This window comes from Oncorhynchus gorbuscha, linkage group LG05 (assembly GCF_021184085.1).
Source record: "Oncorhynchus gorbuscha isolate QuinsamMale2020 ecotype Even-year linkage group LG05, OgorEven_v1.0, whole genome shotgun sequence".
Lineage (NCBI taxonomy): Eukaryota > Metazoa > Chordata > Actinopteri > Salmoniformes > Salmonidae > Oncorhynchus > Oncorhynchus gorbuscha.
Window position 1 is genome coordinate 9,120,112 of NC_060177.1, and position 22,459 is coordinate 9,142,570.

The 22,459-nt window shown below is 45.7% G+C and overlaps 1 pseudogene; it reads left to right on the forward strand.

Moving 5' to 3' along the window:
• LOC124035499 overlaps positions 1–22,459 on the forward strand; it is a 92,536-nt pseudogene that overhangs the window by 48,927 nt on the left and 21,150 nt on the right.

The window sequence follows — 22,459 nt, forward strand, 5'->3', positions numbered from 1 at the left end:
TTTCTCAGTGTAGTCTACTTTTCTCTGGTACCTTTCTCAGTGTAGTCTACTTTTCTCTGGTACCTTTCTCAGTGTAGTCTACTTTTCTCTGGTACCTTTCTCAGTGTAGTCTACTTTTCTCTGGTACCTTTCTCAGTGTAGTCTACTTTTCTCAGTGTAGTCTACTTTTCTCTGGTACCTTTCTCAGTGTAGTCTACTTTTCTCTGGTACCTTTCTCAGTGTAGTCTACTTTTCTCTGGTACCTTTCTCAGTGTAGTCTACTTTTCTCTGGTACCTTTCTCAGTGTAGTCTACTTTTCTCTGGTACCTTTCTCAGTGTAGTCTACTTTTCTCTGGTACCTTTCTCAGTGTAGTCTACTTTTCTCTGGTACCTTTCTCAGTGTAGTCTACTTTTTCTCAGTGTAGTCTACTTTTCTCTGGTACCTTTCAGTGTAGTCTACTTTTCTCTGGTACCTTTCTCAGTGTAGTCTACTTTTCTCAGTGTAGTCTACTTTTCTCTGGTACCTTTCTCAGTGTAGTCTACTTTTCTCTGGTACCTTTCTCAGTGTAGTCTACTTTTCTCTGGTACCTTTCTCAGTGTAGTCTACTTTTCTCTGGTAAAATGCCAGATTAACTTCAAGCAAAACATTTAGCAATATGATGGACATGCATTGTTTTAGCAAAAAATACCTTGATTTTTTTCATTGTCATCCCATTTGCTTGTTGCACTTTTGTTGTCATCTGAAGAAAATGTATGTATTTTATGCCGAATGTGTTGCAGGAAAACTATAGTTCCACTCCCCTGATCACTCTATTGAATCAAAAACTATTGACTTTATATATAAAACGCAGGTGAACATGTTTAAAACGCAGATTTTGTGATGGTCTGCGTTTTGACAATGGAGATTTCTGAACTCATAACATTACCTCTGGAATACAGCAGACTATGCTTAGCAAATAGCGAGTAGCCTATATGAACAACTGTATCAGTTCTCTTATGGAATTGTACTCATTTCCTACTAGAGATTTATCATGTCATACTATTTGCAGATGAAATGGTTGCATAATGCACAAATGAGTAAACAAATCTAGGCCTAGCGTTAGCAAATTACCCATAAAGCTTGCATGTTTTTCAGCTTCTCGTCTACACATTGGCAACCCCAATCACCTTTTTGTAGTCCTGGAATGATAGGGGTGTGTTTGGGTGGGATTTCATCCTGCTGAGCAGTGGATGGCGGCTTCCTGGTTTGTTGTCAGGTTTTTCCCTTTGGTGTGAGAAGGTTTATGACTATAGAGAGGGCGGGGAGACTGAATCCTTCCAGGCTCAGCACAGCTTATCTGGATTTCTGCTCCCAGACTCAGCCTCTCTCTCTCTCTCTGAGCTTGAGTGGGTGACCTTGACAAGAATGTGGCTTATTATTGTAATCGATGCCGTTGTTTTGTAATGACTTTCTGTCAGAGTGGGAGGCTGGGCATGGGGGAGGGAATATCCAGTATTTTCCACCACACAGACGGGACTTTGTTGGAACAGGTCAGGGTAGTATTGACATTTGTGTTTCTTATAACAAGGCCAGACTCAATTCATTGGATATTCACAGTAAATATTTAGTTGATAATGAAAAAGAGCTGTAACTATATTAGTATCGCAATATGTTTTCCATGGCAAAAAGGAAAACACGAACACTTTTAAAAACCTGCTATATGTTAAATGTGTGCTATAGCTTGGAAAATAAATAAATGTGACTCTAGAAGACAACATAATTATGTTTATTTTCAGCATTAGGGTTGTTTCCCTACATAGAGTAAATCCACTTCGCGTTTTGTTTCCTTGCCATGATACTAAGGAGTATTGAGATATTGGTATCGTCCCGGCCCTATAACCAAGGCTTCCCAGCAGCAGAATCACATTGTTCTGTTGTTTAACTACCAGTAGCACTATGAATGGAACTCCACACTGCCAAGCTTGCGAACTAGGCAAGGGAAATACTTCCTCTTTCTCTTATAGCAGTGGGGGAGTAAATGGTTGCAGGCAATTTCCCACGCAGTCATCCACCACCTTGTTCTGCAGCAGTACATAGTTGCTACTAAGGGAAGAAGGAGGCCTTCTCTGCTTCCAGTCTTCACAATATATCCTCTGACTCCAGCCTACCACACCATACTCCAGTCCTGCCCAACCCCCCACCCTGACAGCTAGCAAACAATACCAGGCACAGGCACAGCCAGCTGCGCCGGAGGAAAGTGGGAGGTTTGGGGGGCAGGGTCAAGCTGGATCTAACTTTGACAAGAGAATAGTGTACCAAAACACCTGCTGGGTGCAAGCCAGCCAACCAGCCAGCCAACCAGCCAGCCAGACACATCTCAGAGCTGAGGAGGTACAGCTGCAGTCCACCTCCCTGAAAATTAGTTTACGTTAGCAAATTAGAATGAGCTTTCCCCAAGCGGTGCGAGTTATTCTATTGCCAGGATGCTGTTGTGGCTAAGGGAGAAAGACAGTCACCTCATGGAACTGGAATGATTTCAAGTCTTGCTCTCTTAGCTACAGATCGGTGCTTTAGAGTCAGGTAGGGAGATATGAACATCAAGCACATTTTACCTCCGTAGTTGGAATTGATGTTTGATTGGCGTGATCAAACTAGGTCTATTCCGGGGAAGTAGTTATCATGGCAGTTTATATTTGTAATGTTTTCTATTTGTCTGGCCTAGTTTTTCCTCAACCCTTGGACACAGTAGAAGCTGTAGTATGGCCTTCACGATGAGCCATTGCAATACTTTGGCAATCCCAAGGAGGTTATTTATTGTGGAACAGCATGGTCAGTCCCGGCTGATTTGATGGAAGCCTACATCTGAATGGTAAGCTGTAAGCCCATCACCTTATCTTGGTTGTTGTGCCGCCTACAGATAAGATGCTTAGCCTCACTCACTCACTCACTCACTCACTCACTCACTCACTCACTCACTCACTCACTCACTCACTCACTCACTCACTCACTCACAAATGAAAAGTTCTTCTTCTTTCGTAAGGGTGGAGTAGAGTCGCTTGAGGAATGTGTTGCCCGTCTGGATGCCCCAACAAGGCACCGCTTTTAGACTGGGTGTTTATTCTTTCATTGTCGATGTTGAAAGTGCTAAATTAGTGGTTTCTAATTTCCCCCTCTCTTCTACCTGACCTAGCTGCCTCAGAGGCGTCAGCGCCGTTTATGATTTATGCTGAGCTGTGTTGTGCTTCGGGGTTTTAATGTTTTGCAAGAATTTTGGCTCAATTATTTGTTTGATGTGCCTGTCTGTTAGGCTTGTAGGGATTTAAATGAGCTTTTGTGTGAGTTTGTCTCCATTAGAGCAGACAATCTGTTTCTCTGAACGCAGAGCTACTAAAGGTAGAAATGATGGATGTAAATGTCAGTACATTCTGCTGCTGACTAACCAGCCCTCATTAACCAGGTCAACAAACGCTACGTTTTCCCCCCAAAAAATGAAATACCGTGACCAACAGAAAATATGATGCATGTATATAAGGGTTGGACTTAATGAAAACATTCAACAATAGCAAGACTATCGTCCCAGCATCGTCCGGGTTTGGGAGTCACATAGAGCGACGCACAGTTGACCCAGCGTCGTCCGGGTTTGGGAGTCACATAGAGCGACGCACAATTGACCCAGCGTCGTCCGGGTTTGGGAGTCACAGAGCGACGCACAATTGGCCCAGCGTCGTCCGGGTTTGGGAGTCACATAGAGCGACGCACAGTTGACCCAGCGTCGTCCGGGTTTGGGAGTCACATAGAGCGACGCACAGTTGACCCAGCGTCGTCCGGGTTTGGGAGTCACAGAGCGACGCACAATTGGCCCAGCGTCGTCCGGGTTTGGCCGGAGTAGGCCGTCATTGTAAATAATAATTTGTTCTTAACTGACTTGCCTGGTTATAGGTTAAATAAATAAATATGACTAGGATGGTGCCTTTGGTTTCTGGACAACGAAAGAAGGAAAATAATTCTAGGCCCTCAAGTTCCCATTATAAAGTGATCTGTGGTTCCCAGATAGCATGGCTGCCTAACCTTCAATATATCCTATACACTCCAAACAAGGTTAAAAAAAATCTATCATTCTGCCCCTGAACAGGCAGTTAACCCACTGTTCCTATGCCATCATTGTAAGTAAGAATTTGTTCTTAACTGACTTGCCTAGTTAAATAAAGGTTAAATAAAACAATTACAAAAATTGAGTAGCTTCTCACACTGACAGGTGATAGGCTTTTCCAATCCTCAAACTAGTCTCCGTATGCTGTGTGATGATGAGATACGTGATGACTAACGAAAATACCTCCCTTATCCACACACTGTCTTGGGCCTTCTGTCTGCCTCAGTCACCTTCACTCTCAATCACACTTCTTGTAGGACAGGGAGGAATCTAGTGTCTCTGTGAAGCACCTGCTGTTCTTTCATCACTGAATACAGATGTCTCTTCAGGTAAAGCTCTTCACATCTGTCTCAAGTGGCTCCTCTGGCTGGTTTGCCTTCCCTGCCTCTGCTTTAGCCCTGGGCAACATTGGGTAGGTGTCAGGTTGACAATGTCTTTGTTTGCTTAGGAAGAGTTCCTTAATTTGCAAGGAAGTGCTATGTTTCGTTCCACTTAGTAACAGGTGAGCTGCAGCCCAAAGCGATTGTTAAGGACTGTTAGATTGATGGGAGCCCACATGGTACATTCACATCTCATATTTGTGGGGCGGCAGGTAGCCTAGTGGTTAGAGCGTTAGGCTAGTAACCGAAAGGATGCAAGATCGAATCCCTGAGCCGACAAGGTAAAAATCTGTTGTTCTGCCCCTGAACAAGGCAGTTAACTCACTGTTCCTAGGCAGTCATTGAAAATAAGAATGTGTACTTAACTGACTTGCCTAGTTAAATAAAGGTAATAAAAAAAAATGTTTTATATTTTTTTTTAGATGTGTTCTTATCTCAGATTCCCCTGTTTGGCTCACCTAATCACAGTGTCTTAATCTAGGTTGTCTTGATTGGCTTCTAGGCTACATTCTAGTTACTTTAAATATATGATCTGAAGGTATGCCTTGATGTTCTTGTAAAGATTGTCAGAAGTAGAATTGTAATATATTTATTTACATCTAGGCTAGTAGCCGGAACACCACATCAGCCATATTGTTTGATGTAGCCCATTTAATCTCCGGGAGAAAAAATCCACTTGAAACCTGGGCACAGGCCTATACATTCAAAGGAGCCATATGGCATAGAGCATAATTATTGTGTATGTTATTTACATGAAATGAGCAACTGGCTTACTGTTCATGGTTATGGGTGACTGAATTCACAGCTTAGTTTCTCTTCTGTTTTATTTCTGAGTGTTACAAGTGTGGTCCTAAAAGCCTACAGTTAGCAAGCTGAAACAGAGTTGCCTAGAAACCGAAAGTGCCTGTTTAGCAGCTGGTGGTAATGTGTCTACTTCAGGGTGTTTGTATTCTCTGTGTAGTTCTCTTGCAGTGTCTGGAAGCTTCAGCGTCTGCAATATTGTCAAGCAGCCGTAAACAGTCTAGCTCTCTGGAAGCTTGCTACATCCAAGGTTGTCATACTAGGCTTTCAGTCACCTCATGTGAGGGGTATAAACATTTGTTTTTTCTGAGGATCATTGGTTCGCTATAGGTACTGCGATTTGTGCACTCGTCCAAGTCTATATTTTGCATATGAGTCACCGCAATCAATGCAGTACTAGAGAATCTGTAAGTAGGCTAACATGGCTTGAGAGGATCAAATGACTTACCCGAGACGTAGTGTCCTCATTGAAACTGCAGCATAGGGACACAATCAGTGTGGCAATATTCACATTAGTGTTTGATTGCAGGATGGCTTTATTTCAAGAGAACATCAAGCACAGCTGTTGTCATCCACTGTCTTGTACCAGGAAACTAGGCTACTGTGTGTTAAAGTAAACATGAAGATGTACTGACTAATCTAATAAGGAACATGGCTGCTGTTCTCCATGAACCACTGTGCTTGACTGGTAGCCGATGATGCAGAGAGGGGGACTGGTAGCCGATGATGCAGAGAGGGGGACTCTGGACTCTCACGGCTCAGTCATTCAGGTGATGGGTGACGTCACCTCTGGCCTGACTCCAGGGAAGCCACCGATCCACAAAGCACTTTCCCTGGCATCAAAATGAGTTGTAGAACTGAAGTGGAAACATGCAGTTTGGCAATTATCTAAGACTACGGGCAGTTTCTTTCCTGCTTTATCAATCATATCCTCTTACCTCTGAGAACTCACACGTTTCCTCTTCTTTGCTTTCGTTCTTTCTTTCTCTGGTGTTAAGATTGAATTCCTCATACCTCACCCACGCTGAAAATGGATACGGATGACTGTTCAATGCTCAACATACCTCGTAGTAACTGATGTTTTGCATAAGCCAGGGGGCCGTGTTTGAGGTCTGGAGTTGTTTGTTGCTGAGTTTCAACAGGGCAGGAGGCATTACAGTTGATGGCATAACCTTGTTACTGTCTCTATGGGATTTGCCGTTTCATTCTTTTCCATCCCATTGTACACTTAAGTAGGATCAGTCATTCAGAAAAACTAGACCCAATATTTATGTCCCTGAGTGTAAGCAAATGACTAATTACTGGGATGCCCCACACAGAGCTTGCCTTCATTACTGGGATGCCCCAACACAGAGCTTGCCTTCATTACTGGGATGCTCCAACACAGAGCTTGCCTTCATTACTGGGAGGCTCCAACACAGAGCTTGCCTTCTTGCCTTCCATTACTGGGAGGCTCCAACACAGAGCTTGCCTTCCATTAGCTGGCGGTAACGACAGAGTAGTGGGTTCGATCCCCGGGACCACCCATACGTAGAATGTATGCACACATGACTTGCTTTGGATAAAAGCTTCCATTACTGGGATGCCCCAACACAGCTTGCCTTCCAGTCCAAACAGCCTGATTTGATTCAGCTTGCGTTGTTGTTCCTTTCAGAGGACTATCTGATTTTTGCCGTTCTGATACGGTTATTCGATCCACGAAAGAGAACCCATCTGGTCCAAGGCAAGCTCCGAGGTTTTGCTAAATGAGATAAAGATTAGGTTAACTACTCCCTTTTCCAAAACACGAATTGTTCCCTCTGACAAACGATGCTGGGTCTTGTCTTTGTGTTTTGTCACTGTTGTATCTCTGGATGAGTTTGTACTGTAGCTAAGTTGATTCAATTTGGGGTTCAAATGAATTTACAGCCAGTTGATGGATCTGGGATATCTCAACCTGTCAATCTAGAAGTATGCCTACGTTATTTCCAGAAAGCATAGCCTACTCTTCTGTACTGGTGGATCCTACTTACTCAACCTTTATCATGGGGTGGATCCTACTTACTCAACCTTTGTCATGGGGTGGATCCTACTTACTCAACCTTTGTCATGGGGTGGATCCTACTTACTCAACCTTTGTCATGGGGTGGATCCTACTTACTCAACCTTTGTCATGGGGTGGATCCTACTTACTCAACCTTTGTCATGGGGTGGATCCTACTTACTCAACCTTTGTCATGGGGTGGATCCTACTTACTCAACCTTTGTCATGGGGTGGAGCTACTGATATGACACTGCAGCGTAACAACCCTGACGGGTGTGTTATGACACTGCAGCGTAACAACCCTGATGGGTGTGTTATGACACTGCAGCTTAACAACCCTGACTGGTGTGTTATGACACTGCAGCTTAACAACCCTGACGGGTGTGTTATGACACTGCAGCTTAACAACCCTGACGGGTGTGTTGATATGACACTGCAGCTTAACAACCCTGACGGGTGTGTTGTTATGACACTGCAGCTTAACAACCCTGACGGGTGTGTTGTTATGACACTGCAGCTTAACAACCCTGACGGGTGTGTTGTTGTGACACTGCAGCTTAACAACCCTGACGGGTGTGTTGTTGTGACACTGCAGCTTAACAACCCTGACGGGTGTGTTGTTGTGACACTGCAGCTTAACAACCCTGACGGGTGTGTTGTTGTGACACTGCAGCTTAACAACCCTGACTGACGGGTGTGGGTGTGTTGTTGTGACACTGCAGCTTAACAACCCTGACGGGTGTGTTGTTGTGACACTGCAGCTTAACAACCCTGACGGGTGTGTTGTTGTGACACTGCAGCTTAACAACCCTGACGGGTGTGTTGTTGTGACACTGCAGCTTAACAACCCTGACGGGTGTGTTGTTGTGACACTGCAGCTTAACAACCCTGACGGGTGTGTTGTGACACTGCAGCTTAACAACCCTGACGGGTGTGTTGTGACACTGCAGCTTAACAACCCTGACGGGTGTGTTGTGACACTGCAGCTTAACAACCCTGACGGGTGTGTTGTTGTGACACTGCAGCTTAACAACCCTGACGGGTGTGTTGTTATGACACTGCAGCTTAACAACACACTGCAGCTTAACAACCCTGACGGGTGTGTTATGACACTGCAGCTTAACAACCCTGACGGGTGTGTTATGACACTGCAGCTTAACAACACACTGCAGCTTAACAACCCTGACGGGTGTGTTATGACACTGCAGCTTAACAACCCTGACGGGTGTGTTATGACACTGCAGCTTAACAACCCTGACGGGTGTGTTATGACACTGCAGCTTAACAACCCTGACTGGTGTGTTATGACACTGCAGCTTAACAACCCTGACTGGTGTGTTATGACACTGCAGCTTAACAACCCTGACGGGTGTGTTATGACACTGCAGCTTAACAACCCTGACTGGTGTGTTATGACACTGCAGCTTAACAACCCTGACTGGTGTGTTATGACACTGCAGCGTAACAACCCTGACGGGTGTGTTATGACACTGCAGCTTAACAACACACTGCAGCGTCTTGATGGCTGAGCTCCAGTCAGTGAACAGCATTCTTACGTAGGTATTCCTCTTGTCCAGATGGGATAGGGTCGTGAGATGCCGATTGCATCTGTGGATCTGTTTGGGTGGTATGCAAATTGCAGGGTGTCGGGTAAGGTGGAGGCGATATGATCCTTAACTAGCCTCTCAAAAGTACTTGTATGTGTCACGAACCGGCTCAAAGCCCGTAACAAAAAGGGAGACAACATGAAGATAAAGAATAACAAAATGTATTTATTAACTGAAGTAATGTAAATATGATTGACAATGGAATGTATGCACACATGACTGTGTGTGTGGTCTAAATGGCATTTATTATTATTATTATTATTATATTATTATTATATAATTAGTAGTGTGAGTGGTCGCGTGTATACATGTGATGAGCGGTGTTAAAAGGTGTCAACGCAAACAAGCCAAGTAGCCACAAAAATGACATAACCAAAATCTGTGTCTGCATGGAGAGTCTCCCCAATGAATGGGGAAGAGGTGCATTTATCCTGGGACACACCCGAGCCCAGGTGTGTCCCATTTCGCTGATGACCCTCCCGGCTCTGCCCACTAACATCCTACTAAGGAATACAAGAGCAAAGAGTGAGAATTCGGCAGACAGAGTGGGAGCGTCGTCACAGATGACAGAAGTGAGTGCTACGGGCGATAGTCATTTAGTTCACTTACCTTCGCTTTCTTGGGTACAGGAACAATGGTGGACATCTTGAAGCAAGTGGGGACCGCAGACTGATATAGGGAGCGATTGAATAGGTCCGTAAACACTCCAGCCAGCTGGAGGACGTGACTAGGGATGCTGTCTGGCAGCTGGTCTACTTATGCTCTGAGGACGCGGCAAGGGATGCTGTCTGGACCGGCAGCCTTGTGAGGGTTAGAACGCTTACTCACGGGCCTCCCGAGTGGTGCAGCAATCTAAGGCACTGCATCGCAATGCTAGCTGTGTCACTACAGATCCTGGTTCGATCCCAGAATGTCGCAGCTGGCCGTGACCGGGAGACCCATAAGGTGGTGTACAATTGGCTCAGCGTAGTCCGGGTTAGGGGAGGGTTTGGCCGGCCCAGTTGTCCTTGTCCCATCGCGCTGTAGTGACTCCTGTGGCGGGCTGGGCGCAGTGCACGTTGACTCTGTCGCCAGTTGTACGGTTTTTCCTCCGACACATTGGTGCGGCTGGCTTCCGGGTTAAGCAAACATTGTGACAAAAAGCAGGGGTCATGTTCCGGAGGACGCATGGCTCTCGACCTTTGCCTCTCTCGAGTCCGTACAGGAGTTGTAGCGATGGGACAAGACTGTAACTACCAATTGGATAACATGAAATTGGGGAGAAAAAGGAGTTAAGCTTGTCCGGGAGCTGGTTTTTCTCTTGATGATCTGTGATTCTCTGGAGTCTCGTGACTGAGCCGTTAACCTCTAGTGACTCCCCATCCCGCATGAGGGGAGCGTAATCATCGACTGACACTAATTAGCATAACGCAACGGACATAAATATTCCTAGAAAATATTCCTATTCATGAAAATCACAAGTGAAATATATTGAGACACAGCTTAGCCTTTTGTTAAAATGCGACCCCACTTTGTCGCTGTACTGACGTGTTTGATTGCCTTACGGAGGGCATAGCTGGACTGTTTTGTGTTCGATCATATTCCCAGTCACTTTGTCATGGTTAAATGCGGTGGTTTGCGCTTTCAGTTTTGCATGAATACTGCCACCTAGCCACAGTTTGTGGTTTGGATAGGTTTTAGTTGTCACAGTGGGAACAACATACCCTGTACACTTCCTGATGAACCAAGTCACTGTGTCGGTGTATACGTCAATATTATTCTGAGGCAACACAAAACATGTACCAGTCCGCGTGAAAATAGTCTTGAAGCATGGATTCCGATTGGTCAGACCAGCTTTGAATAGACTTTAGCACAGGTACTTCCTGTTTTGAGTTTCTGCCTATAGAATGGGGAGGAGCAACCCAGACAGGTGTGTTGATATTTACAGCATAAATCCCTTTGTAATCCTTGCCCTAGCCATAAGCTCAGTTTCTAAATCCCAATTCCAATAAACAAATTGAAGCCAAGGTTTATGTTCGGCAAAAAGTGCAGCAGCATCCCCAGTCGGAAAATTACTGTGAGAAGATGAACTGAAAATCCATGCAAAGATTTTCCTCTCAATCTAATACATTTAGTCATTCTGTCAGCAACTTGGTATGCTCCACATCATTCTCCAATCCATTCAAAATCCTTTCACTCAGCTAAACATCTTTCTTAGCCATTGTGGTTTTCTCAAGAAATTGGCATGGGGCTGTTTTTGAAGGGAGGGCTCGCGTGACACTGCAGAAACCTCTCAAACATTGTGGTTTAGGGGAGTTTTTATAAACCAGACTGTAAATCCTGTGGGAGGGTAAAGCTACTCAATTCAGTGTTGGCTGAGTGGTGAGGCAGAGACTTGTTTAATCAGTTTTGTCCTTTCCTCAGCATGCGGCTTTTGGAACCCCAGAATGGACAAGCACTTCACTGTGTGTGTGCAGCCTGCCACGGAATGAAAGTGTTTGTTGTTTTGTGCGGAGTATGAGGGAAACTACAAATAGAGTTAGTCATTTCTTGTCGTTTCCCTGCGCCTCTGGTTGAGGAGGACGTCCTTCCCATTTCATTCTCCTTAGTCATTCAATACATGAAGCAACTTATCAATGAAAGTAGTCTAAATGTATCAGGTCATTTATCATGGTTTTTTATATTATTGGACAGGCATGGTGAATAGAATTTCACAGTCCCGTATCATTCAGACAGTAAGATCGTTCAAGAGTATCTAAATCGTTATCACCCTCAGAGATCCTCAAGTTGGTGATGTACCCAACTGTTCCAGCCTCTCACCACGCACAAGGAAACAACCATGCTTTCATTGTTGATACCTTCAGCCTCTCTGCTCTCATAGAGGATCACTTAACATTTGCCTTGAACTTAAGTGGAACAAGCAATAATGCAAAATGTGCTTGTCAGTTCTGTTCACCATTCAGCCCTGTGCCTAAGTGAACACCACTACTGTACTATGCTCAAAGTACAGAGGATGTTAATGGATTCGTGACCTTTAAACTCTTCAGTTCAGAGGTTGGCTAGGTTAATCCACTGTGAACATGAGAACATTTACTCCAGTATTAAAATCCCTATAGAATTTCTTAGACATGATTTACACTCCAACAGCCAACAGACTCTGAGACCCCAGCACCCAGCGTCTTAAAGGAGATTCTGTTGAGGCCCCAGCGTCTTAAAGGAGATTCTGTTGAGGCCCCAGCGTCTTAAAGGAGATTCTGTTGAGGCCCCAGCGTCTTAAAGGAGATTCTGTTGAGGCCTCAGCTCCCAGCATCTTAAAGGAGCTCTCTGAGACCTTGTGGTGAACAAAATACCTCTCCTACTGATGCTTAGTGGTTGCCATCTGGGGAATCCTTTTAATTCAACACTTCCTGGACACTTAACCTGTCATCTTCACCCTGTTGTTTCTGTTGTTTCCATGCCACCACAACAGCCTCATTAATTTCCCAGGGATCTAAAGGAGGCCGTAAAATGAGTCAAAGCCCAACTTGTGATGATACTTGCCTCCAATTTACAAAGGAAATGTGATCGAGGAAGAGCGGCCGATTCTCTCCAGGGTAGTTTATTTTAGCCCTCTGTAGCCCGCTTGTTTTATTTACTTTCCATCTAGCCGATCTAGAAATCAAGAATGAGCAATGAGCGGACTGCAGGGTAGAAAAGAATATTATTCTGCAGAAAGTTGCAGGACTAGCCAACTTCTGTAATGCCTGTCTGGAAACGTGGTTTGAGAATCAAAGTGCATTAGAAGAGTTCTGTTATGTTCTGTTTGCGTCTGTCTTTACATGGCTTTCACTTTGAGGATAGGGTTCTTTGTGTAGGCTTGTCTGCTGGCTCACTGTGTCTCCATAAGTCCCAGGAACAGAACAGGTTGACAGCAGGCTGATTACCTGTCCAGTCCCATTCACTCAGCACACTGCAGCCACAGTTTGGCCACGTCATGCATCATAAACTGACACCGAGTGATTACCATGTCATTAGGCCCCTCTCACCGCAGCTCACCGCCACATTGATTTGCTAGCTCCTCTCTCCTAGGGAGTGAACAAATACCTTTCGGAGGCTAGTAAGGAGAAATGGCCTTTCAAGCGCATTTCAAAAGCCATTTGTAAAGATTCATATATTTTACAGGAGAAATCATGTACATATATTGTCTCCCCACAAATATACCTACAGATTAAACTGGAATGATGGTATTCTGAGTATTCGGGCTCCATTCTGTCACATGGTTCCGGCCACATTCTGTCACACGGTTCCGGGTTAAAGTTTGGACAACTACTCATTCAAGGGTTTTTCTTTTTTACTATTTTCTACATTGTAGAATAACAGGAAAGACCCACCTGGCCAACATCCAGTGAAATTGCAGAGTGACAAATTCAAAAACAGAAATACTAATTATAAAAATTCATAAAACATACTATTGTTATACATCGGTTTAAAGATTAACTTCTTGTTAATCCAACCGTTGTCAGATTTCAAAAAGGCTTTACGGCGAAAGCATACCATGCGATTATCTGAGAACAGCGCCCAGCAGACAAATCATTACAAACAGTTACCAACCAAGTAGAAGAGTTAGACAAGTCAAAATAGCGATAAAATGTATCACTTACCTTTGGTCTTCATATGGTTGCACTCGCAGGACTCCCATTTACTCAATAAATGTTTGTTTCGTTCGATAAAGTCCCTCTTTGATAGAATAATTTGTATGTTTAAGATGACTAAAGTGTTGCACCCTGAAACTGTAACTGTGTGAAATGTGTTAGAATCATAAGAATATAATCTGATGTGTGTAAGAATTATAACTAGGGCATTGTACTCTTTTGTAGCTATGCAAGCAGGGAGCAACTATGAGACGAGAAATATGTATGGGCATAGTGGGAAAAATTCTGCCTGCCTAAGCAGGGAGTAGCCTATGATAAACGTGTGTATAAAATGGTTTCGCTCTGCACTTGGAGGGCAGAGCACTCTCTGAGTAAAGGATTGATCTATTGCAGACTGGGACTTTGTCTATTTCTTCATTAACCAGAGCCTTACAACCTCTGGGAATTGGTCAACGCTATAAAATAGTTCAGTTAGAACAATGGGATAAAAATTCTTGACACTCTTTATATCCAAAAACCTCTGTTTTGTTCAGTAATCCACAGGCTCAAAGGTAGTCAAAACAGGCAGATGAAAAATCCTAAAAGTATCAGTAAAGTTCATAGAAGCATGTCAAACAATGTTTATAATCAATCCTCAGGTTGTTTTTAGTCATAATAATCAATATTTCAACCAGACAAAGCTTTGTCAATATAAAAGGAAATCAAGAAAGGCGCGCTCTCGGTCGTGCGCATGGAAAAACCTCTGGGACACTGCAGTGTCCACTCATTCAGTGGTCTTACTCACTCATTTTTCAGAATACAAGCCTGAAACAATCTCTAAAGATTGTTGACATCTAGTGGAAGCCATAGGAAGTGCAATTTGAGTCCTAAGACAATGGAATCTGTATTGGGCAGTCAATGGAAAACTACAAACATTTAAAAAATCCCACTTCCTGGATGGATTTTTCTCAGGATTTCATCTGCCATTTCAGTTCTGTTATACTCATTGACATTATTTTAACAGTTTTAGAAACTTGAGTGTTTTCTATCCAAATCGACTAATTATATGCATATCTTAGCTTCTGGGCCTGAGTAGCAGACAGTTTACTTTGGGCGCGCTTTTCATCCAGAGGTGAAAATAGTGCCCCCTACCCTAGTGAGGTTAACCAGCTTCATGAGGAATGCTTTTCCAAAAGTTTTGAAAGAGTTCCCACACATGCTGAGCACTTGTTGGCTGCTTTAACTTCACTCTGTGGTCCAACTCATCTCACACCATCTCAATTGGCTTGAGGTCGGGTGATTGTGGAGGCTAGGTCATCTGATGCAGCATTCCGTCACTCTCCTTTTTGGTCAAATAGCCCTTACACAGCCTGGAGGAGTGTTTTGGGTTATTGTCCTGTGGAAAACAAATAGTCCCACTAAGCACAAACCAGACGGGATGGTGTATTGATGCAGTATGCTGTGGTAGCCATGCTGATTGTGTGCCTTGAATTCTAAATAAATCAGACTGTCACCAGCAAAGCCGCATCACACCTCCTCCATGCTTCACGGTGGGAACCACACATGCAGAGATCATCCGTTCACCTTCTCTGCGTCTCACAAAGACGCGGCGGTTGGAAGCAAAAATCTAAGAATTGACTCATCAGACCAAAGGACAGATTTCCACCGGTCTAATGTCCATTGCTCGTGATTCTTGACCCAAGCAAGTCTCTTCTTCTTCTCTTCCACTTTAGTAGTGGTTTCTCTGCAGCAATTTATTTAGGCTGTAGCCAGTGGGTTTGGCGACGAGTATGAAGCGAGGGCCAACCAACGAGAGCGAACAGGTCGCAATGGTGGGTAGTGTATGGGGCTTTAGTGACAAAACGGATGGCACTGTGATAGACTGCATCCTGTTTGTTGAGTAGAGTTATCCTTATGAGAGAAATTACAAAAATGTTTGAAAGATATCTGGGTTTTAGGTAACGGAATCACAAGGCAGAAAGCAATATTTCTTAAACTTACAGAAAGTAAAACATTTCTCAAATGAAAAATGTGATATTAGTTTGCTGTGGTGTTTACGTCAACGTTATTGGTTTGATGTATTTCTGATACCTTAAGACGTTGTCTGGTAGATGTTTATCGACAAATCAAAGCCTTTTATTTCTGCCCCCCAAACATTGTGATGGAGTTTGGTTGAAAAATGTATCTATCCTTAATTTCCCCAGAAGATGCACTCTTAGCTTTCATTCTACACCCAGTTTAATATGTTCCTATGAACTTCTCATGTTGATTCTCAGGGGTCCTTTTACATGGAAATACATAAAAGTGGTGGCAGGCAAATTGTTGTATTTAAACATTATTCATGCGGTCAATAGGCCTATAAGCTGCATGTCAATTGTTATTTACTCAAGCCTAATTGGATCCTGCATTTGCAAAAAAAAAAAAAAAATTGGAGCAGGGAGTGGTTTATGCCCAATTAATGCACAGTGTTTGGCTGTGCCCTGTTCCTCATGCAGATCAGAGCTAATAATTTTGAAGCACTCTAATGTTGACTGCCTTGAATTAATGAGCACTGAGCTCAGTGTCACCATGGAGCTTAAATCAGCCAGTATCGCTCTCGCGCGGTATCTCTCTCTGATGCATTGAGCGCACACACACCGTCTCCCTATTCCCTGTACCGTCATAGTGCCTCAGAATCAATTACTGTCCCTCGCCGCCTGTTCCTTCACCACAACCATGCGATGATGCGGTGTCAGATCTGGCTGAAATAGTGACGATCAGTCCATGAGATGATGCGGTGTCAGATCTGGCTGAATTAGTGACGATCAGTCCATGAGATGATGCGGTGTCAGATCTGGCTGAATTAGTGACAATCAGTCCATGAGATGATGCGGTGTCAGATCTGGCTGAATTAGTGACGATCAGTCCATGAGATGATGCGGTGTCTGATCTGGCTGAATTAGTGACGATCAGTCCATGAGATCATGCGGTGTCAGATCTGGCTGAATTAGTGATGATCAGTCCATGATATGACGCGGTGTCAGATCTGGCTGAATTAGTGATTATCAGTCCATGATATGACGCATCATGCGGTGTCAGATCTGGCTGAATTAGTGATTATCAGTCCATGATATGACGCGGTGTCAGATCTGGCTGAATTAGTGAAGATCAGTCCATGAGATGATGCGGTGTCAGATCTGGCTGAATTAGTGACGATCAGTCCATGAGATGATGCGGTGTCAGATCTGGCTGAATTAGTGATTATCAGTCCATGATATGACGCATCATGCGGTGTCAGATCTGGCTGAATTAGTGATTATCAGTCCATGATATGACGCGGTGTCAGATCTGGCTGAATTAGTGAAGATCAGTCCATGAGATGATGCGGTGTCAGATCTGGCTGAATTAGTGACGATCAGTCCATGAGATGATGCGGTGTCAGATCTGGCTGAATTAGTGATGATCAGTCCATGAGATGATGCGGTGTCAGATCTGGCTGAATTAGTGATGATCAGTCCATGAGATGATGCGGTGTCAGATCTGGCTGAATTAGTGAAGATCAGCCCATGAGATGATGCGGTGTCAGATCTGGCTGAATTAGTGACGATCAGTCCATGAGATGATGTGGTGTCAGATCTGTGTGGCAAGAGAAGAGCGGGAGTGAGGAGAGGGAGACCAGAGAAGGGAGAGTACTTAACACAGTCTCTCGCTCCTTCTCTGACCGCCAGTGGTTGGGATTGAAGCAGTTCAATGCCTTCCTGTCTGCTAATCATGGTGGTGGAGCAGAGGGAGGAAGGAGAGAGAGAGGGGCCAAGTCCACACAACAACCACCCTTTGACTAATCAAGGCATCAGTTTACATCAAGGCCTTACTGGCATTCCTCGATGTCTCCCATGCGTTGAGACGCACTTCCTCTCTGTGGCATCCCCTCCCACACAGTATCTGCTGCTGTATACAGAGCTTTTTAAGTGATGTGTCTCGTGTCTTCCCCCTTCTCTCTTGCAGATGGAATCTCCTGTCTCCACACCGGCCCCTCCCGCCCTCCACCTCCTGGCCGCCGTAGGCGACAACATCGCGTCCCCGTGCGAGCAGATAATGGTGCGCACGCGCTCGGTGGCGTCCAACACATCAGACGCGTCCCTGGCCACGGAGCCCGATTGCCTTGGTCCCTGCGAGCCCGGGACTAGCGTCAACCTGGAGGGCATTGTGTGGCAAGAGACCGAAGACGGTGAGTAGGCTAACATTAGCCACTGCATAGCTGGTGTTCCTTTTGAACAGACAGAACAGCTGTGTTGTATTGGGCCTCAACATGTTTTGTTCAGTCTGGGCCTTGAAGATAACAGAAAGCACTTGTTTTACTCTGCACACGGGTAAAGACGCACATGTGCATCACCTCTAACATTGGCTCATTCAAGCCTTCCACTGAAGTCAAAGTTCAAGGTCTGTTGTTATTATTGTCCCACTAGCTTTCTCAGGAATTTGCCTAAAGGTTCATGTTATGCTGCAAAGACTGACCTATTGAAGGTCTCCTGACTCAAACCATGACTGGTGAAGCTGCTTTCAGTCAATGAAATCACACAACTGTGGGCGGGTTTGGCCTCCTTACATTCCATGTTACACAATTCGGCCAATTTAAGCAGTAGTTGGCACTTGGCAGGTAGATGGGATCTTCTTGGATAGAAAGATGGGCAGTTCCTGGATGGCCTTAATGATTTATTAATATCCATACTCAACAGAACCCCTGGCTACATAAAGCCAGACTTCTCTTCAACTCTGCCTGATGGGTAGTAGGCCATTGGCAACTCTCCCACAATGTCGGTCTGAGTGAAATGCTACTTCTTTGATCACACACATGCAATACATTAATTTCATTTGAAATGTGTATCACCAGCAGACCCAGTTTACAGGGCCTGAATAACTTCCCCTAATCTTCTGTCACACATGCAAAATAATGCAAACACCTAATCTTCAAAGCGGTGCATGTTCAATCGCTCGGTAGGCATGCTGGGTACAAATCGCCCACACAGCCACAGTCAGTGCGCCCTTCGATGCGCTTGTTCTGAGCCACTGAATATAAAGGCCGCCGCCTCAACATTCCCAGTCCTCCATGGCGGCTCCAGCCGTGGGCACTGGGTCTTATTCATCCCAGTCCTCCATGGCGGCTCCAGCCTCAGGGAGAGCACACAGACAGCTGCCCCCTGACTCGGTCTCCCAGCAAGGGAAGGGAAAGCGACTGCCGGGTCAGGGAGGTTGTTGGGAAGACGAGGAGGAAGCTCCAGACAAGGTTACAACATCTGTTAGTGACATGTCTGTAGCTGCAAGCCAGCACCTACTATGAGTGCTGTTTGGTTCGCTCTCCCTGGGTGCTGTTTCAAATCCAATTGATTTGTCACATACACATGGTTATAAGATGTTAATGCGAGTGTAGCGAAATGCTTGTGCTTCTAGTTCCGACAATGCAGTAATAACCAACAAGTAATCTAACCTAACAATTCCAAAACTACTACCTTATACACACAAGTGTAAAGGGATAAAGAATATGTACATAAAGATATATGAATGAGTGATGGTACAGAACACCATAGGCAAGATGCAGTAGATGGTATCGAGTACAGTATATACATATGAGATGAGTAATGTAGGGTATGTAAACAAAGTGGCATAGTTTAGTGGCTGGTGATATATGTATTAAATAAAGATGCAGTAGTAGTACTGGCCTCGCCTTCTGGATGGTAGCGGGGTGAACAGGCAGTGGCTCGGGTGGTTGTTGCCCTTGATTTTCTTTATGGCCTTCCTGTGACATTGGGTGGTGTAGGTGTCCTGGAGGGCAGGTAGTTTGCCCCCGGGGATGCGTTGTGCAGACCTTACTACCCTCTGGAGAGCCTTACGGTTGTGGGTGGAGCAGTTGCCGTACCAGGCGGTGATACAGCCCGACAGGATGCTCTCGATTGTGCATCTGTAGAAGTTTGAGTGCTTTTGGTGACAACCCAAATTTCTTCAGCCTCCTGAGGTTGAAGAGGTGCTGCTGCGCCTTCTTCACAACGCTGTCTGTGTGGGTGGACCAATTCAGTTTGTCCGTGACGTGTACGCCGAGGAACTTAAAACTGGCTACCCTCTCCACTACTGTCCCGTCGATGTGGATAGGGGGCTGCTCCCTCTGCTGTTTCCTGAAGTCTACAATCATCTCCTTTGTTTTGTTGACGTTGAGTGTGAGGTTATTTTCCTGACACCACACTCCGAGGGGCCTCACCTCCCTGTAGGCCGTCTCGTCGTTGTTGGTAATCAAGCCTACCACTGTAGTGTCGTCCACAAACTTGATGATTGAGTTGGAGGCGTGCATGGCCACGCAGTCGTGGGTGAACAGGGAGTACAGGAGAGGGCTCAGAAAGCACCCTTGTGGGGCCCCAGTGTTGAGGATCAGCGGGGTGGAGATGTTGTTACCTACCGTCACCACCTGGAGGCGGCCCGTCAGGAAGTCCAATACCCAATTGCACAGGGCGTGGTCGAGACCCAGGATGACGAGCTTGGAGGGCACTATGGTGTTAAATGCCGAGCTGTAGTCGATGAACAGCATTCTCACATAGGTATTCCTCTTGTCCAGATGGGTTAGGGCAGTGTGCAGTGTGGTTGAGATTGCGTCGTCTGAGGACCTATTTGGGCGGTTAAGCAAATTGGAGTGGGTCTAGGGGGTAGGGTGGAGGTGATATGGTCCTTGACTAGTCTCTCAAAGCAGAGGTAGTCGTTTAGCTCAGTTACCTTAGTTTTCTTTGTCTCCCTGGGTGCTGTTTGGTTCCCTCTCCCTGGGTGCTGTTTGGTAGTGGTTGATAGAACCCAGTGTGTTAATGGGATTCCACACTGCTGGGCTCAGGGTGGAGGTTGCAGGGGGTCAGTGGTTTCAGAGCGGGGAGGAGGTGGAAGGGGGTCAGTAGTTTCAGAGCAGGGAGGAGGTGGGAGGGGGTCAGTAGTTTCAGAGCAGGGAGGAGGTGGGAGGGGGTCAGTGGTTTCAGAGCAGGGAGGAGGTGGGAGGGGGTCAGTAGTTTCAGAGCAGGGAGGAGGTGGGAGGGGGTCAGTGGTTTCAGAGCAGGGAGGAGGTGGAAGGGGGTCAGTAGTTTCAGAGCAGGGAGGAGGTGGGAGGGGGTCAGTGGTTTCAGAGCAGGGAGGAGGTGGGAGGGGGTTAGTGGTTTCAGAGCGGGGAGGAGGTGGGAGGGGGTCAGTAGTTTCAGAGCAGGGAAGAGGTGGGAGGGGGTCAGTGGTTTCAGAGAAGGTGGGAGGTCGGTGGTTTCAGAGCAGGGAGGGGGTCAGTTGTTTTACAGCAGGGAGGAGGTGGGAGGGGGTCAGTGGTTTCAGAGGTGGGAGGAGGTGGGAGGTGGTTTTAAAGCAGGGAGGAGGTGGGAGGGGGTCAGTGGTTTCAGAGGTGGGGGAGGTGGTTTTAAAGCAGGGAGGGGTCAGTAATTTCAGAGCAGGGAGAAGGTGGGAGGGGGTCAGTGGTTTCAGAGCAGGGAGGTGGTCAGTGGTTTCAGAGCAGGGAGGAGGTGGGGGGGTCAGTGGTTTCAGAATGGGGGATTGGGAGAAGCACTCTGTTCCGCAGGTGGAGACTGTTATGGTCCCCGGTGCTGGAGAAACATTTGGGGTTGCCAGAGTGCATATCCCCTCGCTTTGAAGCCAGTGTTTTGTCTCTCTGAAGTGGACAGATCTATATCTCAGTGACACCCTGTGTGGGTGGACAGTGGAACAAACAAGAGGTCACATGGGTAAAAGCACTTTAAACCCCCATAGCTTGTAGCTTGTAACACATCTCTACATTTTTCTTGTGTTTCTTATTATTTTATTTTTTCACCTTTTATTTAGTCAGGTAAGAACAAATGTTATTTTATAATGGCATAGATTATCCTATGCTAGTTTTATCCACAGTTGAACAACAACCTACTGGCTAGGGTTTAATCGGAGCCCAGTTACTCAGTTCCTTTTCAAGGCTCTATGTTCCCCTTCTCCCCCGAGAGACTTTAAAACAGACAACTTAACACATGGGAACCAAATGAGTAAACCAAGGCATGAGCAGAGCAACGCTACGCAGAGCCCCAGAGCCAATCAGAGAACAGTGTGATTAGCCGTGATGTTAAGCAGTTCTGCCTCCTGCATGGCAACTCTTACATGGAGCTGCTCAGGCATGCAGTGTGGCGAGCATGTAGCTTGTTTAGCATGCCGCACAACAGCTGCATTTTCACCTCTGCCTTTTGCCCTTGTGGGAGTCAATGAACAACAGAAACCAGTTAAACGTCTGCACCTCACCGGAATGAAGAGCGCCAGAGGAAGGAATGGTGGTTGAGGTGGGGGGAGGGAAAAAGAAGAATCTAGTTCCCAAAAAAACATGCCCTGCTGGATTCACCTTTCCCCCAGGCTTCTGATATTATGTCTAGTCTCAGCATGAATGATTTATCCTACATAATTTCCACTTAAAGGTAACAACCTAGATAGATTTGACCTCAAAATGGCCACCTTTTAAAGGTAAGTTATGCATCCGTATGTGAATCAATGAGCTTTTCACCCATGTCAAGGAGCTGGTGCAGTCTCCACTCTCTCTGACACATTCAACCCTGAACATGACAGAGGCGAAAAGAGAGAAGGAGAGTCTGGCATGGATGTGTTTGAGTCGGATGGCTTGAAGACCAAGGGAGGAGCAGGAATGGTATTTTAAGGCTGAGCTCTGACACACATCCCTCAGCGTGGATATGGTGACAGGCTAGGGTCTCCTCTGCAGTGCCCTGGGCCAACCCTCCGACACACATCCCTTAGAGTGGATATGGTGACAGACTAGGGTCTCATCTGGACCAACCCTCCGACACACATCCCTCAGTGTGGATATGGTGACAGGCTAGGGTCTCCTCTGGACCAACCCTCCGACACACATCCCTCAGCGTGGATATGATGACAGGCTAGGGTCTCCTCTGGGCCAACCCTCCGACACACATCC